Here is an 8,585-nt window from a genome sequence, read left to right on the forward strand (position 1 = left end):
TGTGCTGGTACTATTTCGCATTGTCTGTTATGAGGCGATAGTAGCGATCCTAGTGGTTAGCAACTATCTATGGATACATATTTCCTACGTATTGAGCTTCGTGTCTATATATACTAGACTGTGGTATTACTGTATAAAGCTCCCCATTTAATTTTTTGTCATTTTATTGTGCTGAATTAAAGGAAATAGTCCATTGTTGCAGCCTCAATAATATTTTGATCTGAAAGGTTGACATATTTGTGCACATTGTAGTGCTTGTTTCAATGTCTCACCTGTGACAACATAACTTAAAACAGTTAAAGCTATGAGAGAAATTACATTTTCTATGAATTCAGTCAACCACTGAACGTATGTGAGAGAGGATAAATTGAACAATTCAGACCATGTCCAACCCGTAATAACAATTAATAATTTATATTATTTTGCAAGTAAATATAATTATTCTTATTTTATGCAGATCATGGTGAAGTATAACTCTTCTTGTAACAGTCTGGAAGTGCGTTAAATTTCTTTTACCAAGCACTTCACAGAACATTACTAAAACTTCATACAAGGTCATACTCGACGTCCATTTGTGGTCCTATACGTGACAAGATTTCAAAACTGAATAATATTAAAACTGATGCAAAGATTTATTTCAAAATCACAAATTATGGAAGACTTTAATGTCAAGAGTGCACTTGATATAGTAGTTTTTCATTTTTTGTTTCTACCGAATGAAATATTTGTCATATGAGCAGAAAAAACGCAATGCAAATGTCCCATCCATGACAAAGGAATGGCCTTCAAGCAGATAACGTCCTAAGAGGTATTCGAACACAAACCCCCAGCGCAACCTAGTCTCGTTAAACCATTAGATCATGCTGAGCATGTTTTGACCCACGATCGATTCTGATAAACTTAACTCAGTAAAAGAATCAATGTATTTTTAATAATTTCAATACTAAAAATAACAGCATTTTGTGAAACACACTGTAGATCTATATGTTACTGTGTAATAGCTACTTGTAATAGATAATAAGATGAAATTGAGTAGTTGTGTAGAATTGAATACTAACATTAATCGGAACATTCCAGTGTAATAATAATAATAATAATAATAATAATAATAATAATATACAAATCAAGCTTTCAGGTAAACTTCCTGTAAAGTTGATTTGAATAATTTCGAGTGTTTACGAACAGTGACGTATATTATACAAATCTAGCTTTCAGGTAAACTCCCTGTAAAGTTGATTTGAATAATTAACAGAAAACCACAATTTAAGTCACACAGAGTTAGTGTGCACTCATTGTTGGTTGATTGATGGTTGTCAGCCCACTTTGAGGTCTGTGGATATAGAGGGAAAAATTGGAACGGTGTCTGGTAGAGTTCCCGGGTAGCTCAGTTGGTACGTTTAACCAAAGGTCCCGGGTTCGATACCCGACCCCGGAACAATTTTTTCCTCGAAATTATTCAATAATAATAATAATAATAATAATAATAATAATGATAATAATAATAATAATAATAATAACAATAATAATAATAACAACATAGCAAGAAGATTCCAAAACGAGTTGTGTGTAGGCCTACATCGTATTTATGAATACACATTCCGAGTGGAAGAGAACTAAATACCGGTACGTTTTTTCTGAGAGTTGCATCAGGAATTGGAGTTAAATATAAGTCAAATATCATTGTGGTCGATTGTGAACGATTTTTGAAATATTCATACAAATAAAAGTGAACAAACGTTGATATTTCAATACGTGTTCACTTAACAGTAGCGATTGAATCGCCAAATTATGTATACGTAACTGCACTAAAGCTTCAGTAATAGCCAAAGCCACCGTTTTTGGCGCGTGAAATAAGTAATGGGAACGTTAAGAGCGAGTAACTTATCTTTGCCGCAGTCTGTAAGCGAGAAAACTGACAATGTGATTGGGAGATTGCTGAGGTGACTTGTGTCTAGAAGGTGGTACCACTCTCAGCTGAATTGGTAATAGATGTCACTGACTGGACACTGTACACAAGGACACACCCCAGAAACGCAAAGTGAGAGTATTTGCCTTTGCCGCAGTGTGTGTGGACGATAAGACTGACGACTATGATTGGCAGATTGCTGACGTGACGCGTATTTGGGTGGTACCAGCTGCACTGGCTCACTGATTGGGCTTGTACTGAAAGAAACGCGCCGAAAACGCTGGCGCTGGCTGTACATAACGCGTCACAGAGAGCCATTGGTGGCTGTGCATTTCCTCCTTCCCGCTAAATCTTGCTTCCGACTTGTTTCTACGGCACTGAATGCAAGGTTGCCACGTTTTCCTGTCATACATTTTGTTACTGTTCTTCAATGAAATTACGGTCAAACTGTCAATATTACGCAACAAACCAATTAAGAACACATTTTTGGTATTTAGTCTACAAAATACTCCATTATCACCTCTGTAACGTATCCAGATTTCCTGAAATACATATTCCAAAATCCAACTAAAAATGCTACTTTTTCTCAAAACCATTTCACAAAATACCAGAGTGATATTAGACTTTTGACTCACTGTCCTAACTCATCTCTCAAATGGTCCCTATATAACACCCTGTATAACACACTGCACACGTCATTATATAAGAGACAATCAGAAGATATGAATTTTGAGCAGATTGACTGTTATTCTACCCACAGTTTGATATACTGCAGAATTAGATAATATTCTCTATATGACGTTATATTATAGACGGTAATTAAAGAATGTAGAATTTGTACATGTTACACCTTACCTATGACCTGAATGCTGTACTGTATCAGCTACAATGCAAGGTAATTCCACAGAAGAAGTCCACACAGCTAGAAGTAAAAATACTGTCTTGAAACTTACTGTAAATGCCATTAAAAATAGCAGAGAATGAAAAGAAAATGTTAAATTTTATCACAGGTATATGACACTTGTGATCTCAATATAAGGTAACGTAATTAAACAGATATGATCTTCATACACGCTGCGTGGTAGCACTTTTGAGACGCACTGTATGTAACATTTTGTGAGTTTAATGGAAGAGTATTGGGCGAAAATGTGAGCGTAAGCAGAAATGAATTCTACCTATGATTTAAATGGAAACCAACGTAATTTAACAATCGAGGTCATTATACACTAACGTAACATCTCTTAGGTGACACACTGTATAATACAGGGACATCATTTTATTTTTACTAACATTTTTAATATTAACCTGGCTATACCGTTGGATCAACGCCGTTTGTTACCCCCTTCCACGACTGGAGTTCGATGATACTGGCGTAATATACAAACAAATCACTTTACTAGATATAGGAGGGAAGAAAAGTAGTTCATCCATTTATGTAAACTAGGAAATATTGCGCTTTTGAGTTTGATCATTTTCATTAGGTTTTTGTTTAATCAAAATACAGTACAGTATTAACAATAAGTGTTTCAACTCACGAACTGAGATGTCCATGTGGACATTATGCAGTGTATATTATACCGTCTACAGCACATTAGCGTACAATATAGAAAATGAAGTTAAATTGAAAAATAATCATAATATGGATATTTAAACACATTTTTGAAAATGGTGGCCGTTCATTTCGATACAGACTTCAGTTCTAATGTGCATATTAACGCACTATAGACTACTGTACCTAATCCCAATTACCAGTTTCGTCCTTCGTACTAGTAACTCATGTTGAAATAATTCTGTATCTTACGTACTGTAAATTCAATCTTCACTTCTGTCCGATCCGAAAAGATAAAATCACTCATACATACTATCTACTGTCCGTCCAAGTGGTTATGTCATAGGGTCGTAGAAAGGGAGGAAATCACGTGACAGTTAATTACTTAACGAGGCCCTTTTATTTAAGTTATTCTAAACAGTTGTATAATATTACGCAGACGTCAAATTCCTAACAGAAATTAATGTTCTAAGACAGTCCAGCCACTAGCTGGCGAATAAAAGCTGGTGGGGGAAACCGGGATACGACGTAGGGAAATGGACGACTTAGGCGAAAATGATTCAATATTGAAAGCTCTTTCGTCACTGGAAAACGCGAACATATTTCTGGAACGTACTGTTTACTATGACCGTAAAGCTACTATGACTATATGCGGTCTTGGATCTGTGTGGAGGACGGTTGAACTTCATTAGTAGAAGGGGGGGAGTGAAGTACATTAAAAAACTCAGGTACAATAAAAATTGAAGTAAAAATAAAATTATGTCCCTGTATATTATACAAAAGCAGAGAATAAAGTAAGAATATGATATTTATGCACAGTTACATCCTGCCTTTGTTCCGAGTAATAGAGAATACGGTAATCTCACATACATACACTTACACTAGGGCAATAATTATTATGTAAACATTGTGTACATACTGTACACATTTATGTAGGTTAACAGAATTTAATTAGACGAAAATTTGAGTTTAAGCAGAAATATACTTATATCTATGATCGGGATAAAAGTCTGAGGTGAACACACATTAGATAGCAGCACTTATGGGACATACTTTATACATAATTATATTAGGCCTAATGAGAGAAAATGAGAGGGAAGTGTGACATTTCAACTCACAAGCAAACGTTCTGATGGGGGCAGATAAAAAAGTTAAATTTTTTTCTTCCACCATGTTAATAATGTCAAAAGTAGTGCTTATACAAATTTTGGCCACTCGACCGCAATTACGAGGCCGTCCAGAAAGTGATTCTCCTTGGGGTCGTTTATTGAAAAAAAGCACAATTGTATGGAAATATTTATTGAAACAGATACAGCAATTGTTGCGCTATTTGTCAACATATCCCCCACTGGAATTGAGACATATTTTGTCATAACATGAGATCAATTTTTGTGTCGTAGAAGTCAGCCGCTTCAGATCGGAACCAGCGTTTGACTGCGTCTGCACCTCTCTCTCTCTCTCTCTCTCTCTCTCTCTCTCTCTCTGTCGATCCCATGATATGAGAAATGACTCAATTCCGATGGAAAATATGTTGAAAAATAGCTCAACAACTGCTTTGTCTGTTACAATAAATTTGTCCAATGAAATTGTGTTTTTTTCTGTTAACGTCCCCTGGCGAACTTATTTTTTACGGCCCTCGTAATTGCGGTCGAGTAGCCAAAATTTGTATAAGCATTTCTTTTGACATTATTAACATGGTGGAAGAAAAAAATTTAACTTTTTTATCTGCCCCCATCAGAACGTTTGCTTGTGAGTTATTTTATAGCCATAATCGGAATACTGCATTTTGAGAACTACGGTGCAAGGTAATTCTAGAGATGGTGTACAAATACTGACTGTTATAGCAATTATGCGACACACTGTATACATTATTATGAATTAGAAGTGAATTAAACAGAAATGTAAGTTTTAGCACTGATACTTCTACTTAAGATCTGTGTATCAGTGAAGAATTATGTTGTGTCAGTGAAGTGTGTTGTGTCAGTGAAGTGTGTTGTGTCAGTGAAACGTGTTCCTGTCAGGTAAGCTTCATAGTTTATAGTGACAGTGCAAAGTATTTGAACAGTGAAATGTTTTTGAAGTGTTAGTGAAATCAGGATAGAATCAGTGAAATGTGTCGTAGTTCCAATGCAGTGAGTGAGTTGACAGCGAAATGAGTGTAATGTGGAAAGGTACTTGTGCAGATATGAACATATCATACTCGTGGGTTTTAGTTCGAACTTAGATTTAAGATATAAATTAGATTTATTTTAAATGTTATTTTAAGTGATCGTGCTTCATTTAATTTAGGATATTCCCTATTATTATTATTATTATTATTATTATTATTATTATTATTATTATTATTATTATTATTATTATTATTATTATTATTATTATTATAAATTATTGTTAGTATTAATTATTTGTATTAATTATTGGTATTATTATTAACTGTATTTTTAATTAATAAGTTTATTATTGTCATTATTGAGTGTAATTAGTTACCACTGCCACCAGGTATATACCCATTGCAGTGTGAATAAATACATACATACATACAATATAAATCAACATAATTCAGCATGCGAGATCAAAAACACATTGATACAACATCACTTATGAGACACACTGTATATGTAATTACAAAATAGGAAAGAATGACAAAAAAGTAATATCTGAGTACAAAGAAATACATCCTACCTATAATGTGAATATTCTAGTGTGAAAACTACAGACCAAGGTAATCCCAGAGGCGAGATGTACACACGCTTTACTGCGATATCACGGGCAAGTCAGAAGAGTACTGCTGAGAGCAGATCAGCTGGCCGATGTCTTGCTTTGGATGGGGTCCCGCCGGGGCCGGTTGAGGGGCTGGCGGGAAGACCCCATGCAGTCGCCGGGAGCCCAGACAGACTCCCCGCGGACAACTCGCACGCCGGGGGAAAACTTCCCATTGGACACAACACAACAGTCTTTACATTGTTTAAAGGGGGCGGACCCGCGAAGGGAGGTGGGAAGGGGTAATATTATTGATGTAGGGTGGGTACCAAGTCAGTCTTGTTATTCTGCACGGTTTGAATAATTATTCAGCCTACTGTTATTTATTCTCAGACGGATGTGTATACATTACTGTTACTTGTAAAGCTGCAAGAACAAAGAGACTCATCCCAACCTGAAGTTATTTATGGTACGAGAGCTCTTGTGTTGTCGATTTCCATCACAAGTGTAGGGCACGACTTCTAAACACGTAAATCTGTAGGTGATGGTGATGATCGGGATAATACTAGACACTATCATCACTACTAAGTCTTCGTCATCATCAGGCTTCGAGACTTCGGACCCAATAGAGCAGTTCAGTAGGAAATCCGCATAACGACGTACTAAGTATAGTGGTAAAGCGTACAGTGGGTGGATGTACTGTAGAATAAATGCCAACAAATACGCAAAGAAAAACGCTCTGGATTTGAAGATTCTGGCGAATAATTTGGTTTTCATACAACCCTATTTTCAAACTGTGTCTGAAACTATTATACGGTTAGAAAAGTCAGAGCAAGAGATGCCGGAAGCCCTCAAATTAATTTAGAAAATGATACAGAGAATTAATGAAACACCAAGTACACCGGTTACTGAACGTGTAAAACAGAAGTGAAAATCAATTTTATGTAAACATAACGGATATGGAACATTGTGTAATGTAAACAGCAAATTAGTGGACATAGAGTCACCCGAGAATAAAGGACTGTCTCTTAGAGACTACAATGATGTTAGGTTTTTTCGTTTTGCTCCTATCACGTCATGCGACGTAGAGCGCAGCTTTTCACAGTACAAACTGTGTTTGGCAGATAACCGAAAAAGATTTACGTTTGAGATAGTGAAAATGTATCTTGTAGTACATTGCAATTCGGTACTGTAACTGCACTTCCTAAAGACGATCAATAGGATAAATGAAGAAATTAAAATTGCTACATGTTTATTTCCACCATTAACACTGTGCATAATTAAACACAAATGATTATAAAAGACAGGAGAATAAATGCTTTTCACATTCTTTTGACATTGTCATTGAGTAATGTATATTTACTTTCAGAATGTACATATGTATGTGTTTCCCCATACTATCGTACTCTAAATAGCAACGTTGTTACCTCAACACATCTCTACCTTTCACTACCTGCAGCAAGTCAACAACATAAAGTACATGCACAGTAAACTTATTGTATCGGGTCTCAAGTCTCGAAGCCTAGTAATCATCAACAGTAACATACTTGACCACTTAGCATCAACTACCTAAATGTTCGAAGTAGAAAATGGAAGTACGAGTGATGCTACAAAATACAATTTCCATATGTGTTTTTCACGAAAATTAAGTTTCAACGCGAAGTGAAATTCGGCATCCTCTATATCTTTGTATGGAAATATCTTTCAAACTGAAAAATTGTAAATTTAGATTTATATATGAAGAGTCCACTGCAAGAATGATGGATGTCATTTGGACTACATTTTGCAGGGGAAGCAATTGAAAGTTTGAAATGCTTAGCGCTCAAAGCTTAACTGTGATTTTCCGATCATTACTGGACAATGACTATCAGTGTTAATGCCATATAACTCCCTATGTACATTTTAAATGTCTTAAGCTATGCATTGACAGTCTTGGTTCATTTTCGACAAGAAAGTGACATCCATCATTCTTGCAGTGGACTCTTCATATTCTTATTGTGTAGTAGACATAAGACAAATTGTAGGCCTATTATATACTTACTTACTTAATGGCATTTAAGGAACCCGGAGGTTCATTGCCGCCCTCACATAAGCCCGCCATCGGTCCCTATTCTGAGCAACATTAATCCAGTCTCTATCATCATATCCCACCTTCCTCAAATCCATTTTAATATTATCTTCCCATCTACGTCTCGGCCTCCCTAAAGGTCTTTTTCCCTCCGGTCTCCCAACTAACACTTTATATGGATTTCTGGATTCGCCCATACGTGCTGCATGCCCTGCCCATCTCAAACATCTGGATTTAATGTTCCTAATTATGTCAGGTGAAGAATACAATGCGTGCAGTTTTGTGTTGTGTAACTTTCTCCATTCTCCTGTAACTTCATCCCTCTTAGCCCCAAATATTTTCCTAAGCACCTTATTCTCAAA

At 35.9% G+C, this 8,585-nt stretch overlaps 1 long non-coding RNA gene across 1 annotated transcript in view; it reads right to left on the bottom strand.

Annotated features, from left to right (window-relative positions):
- LOC138695846 (uncharacterized) overlaps nucleotides 1-6,362 on the bottom strand; it is a 379,837-nt gene extending 373,475 nt beyond the window's left edge. Inside the window, exons 1-2 of the long non-coding RNA XR_011331198.1 lie at nucleotides 6,138-6,362; nucleotides 2,762-2,828 (exon numbers count right to left, since the gene is read on the bottom strand). This is a non-coding gene — a long non-coding RNA (uncharacterized lncRNA). The remainder of the gene's footprint in view (nucleotides 1-2,761; nucleotides 2,829-6,137) is intronic.
- Between the last annotated feature and the right edge of the window lie 2,223 nt (nucleotides 6,363-8,585).

This window comes from Periplaneta americana, chromosome 3 (assembly GCF_040183065.1).
Source record: "Periplaneta americana isolate PAMFEO1 chromosome 3, P.americana_PAMFEO1_priV1, whole genome shotgun sequence".
NCBI lineage: Eukaryota > Metazoa > Arthropoda > Insecta > Blattodea > Blattidae > Periplaneta > Periplaneta americana.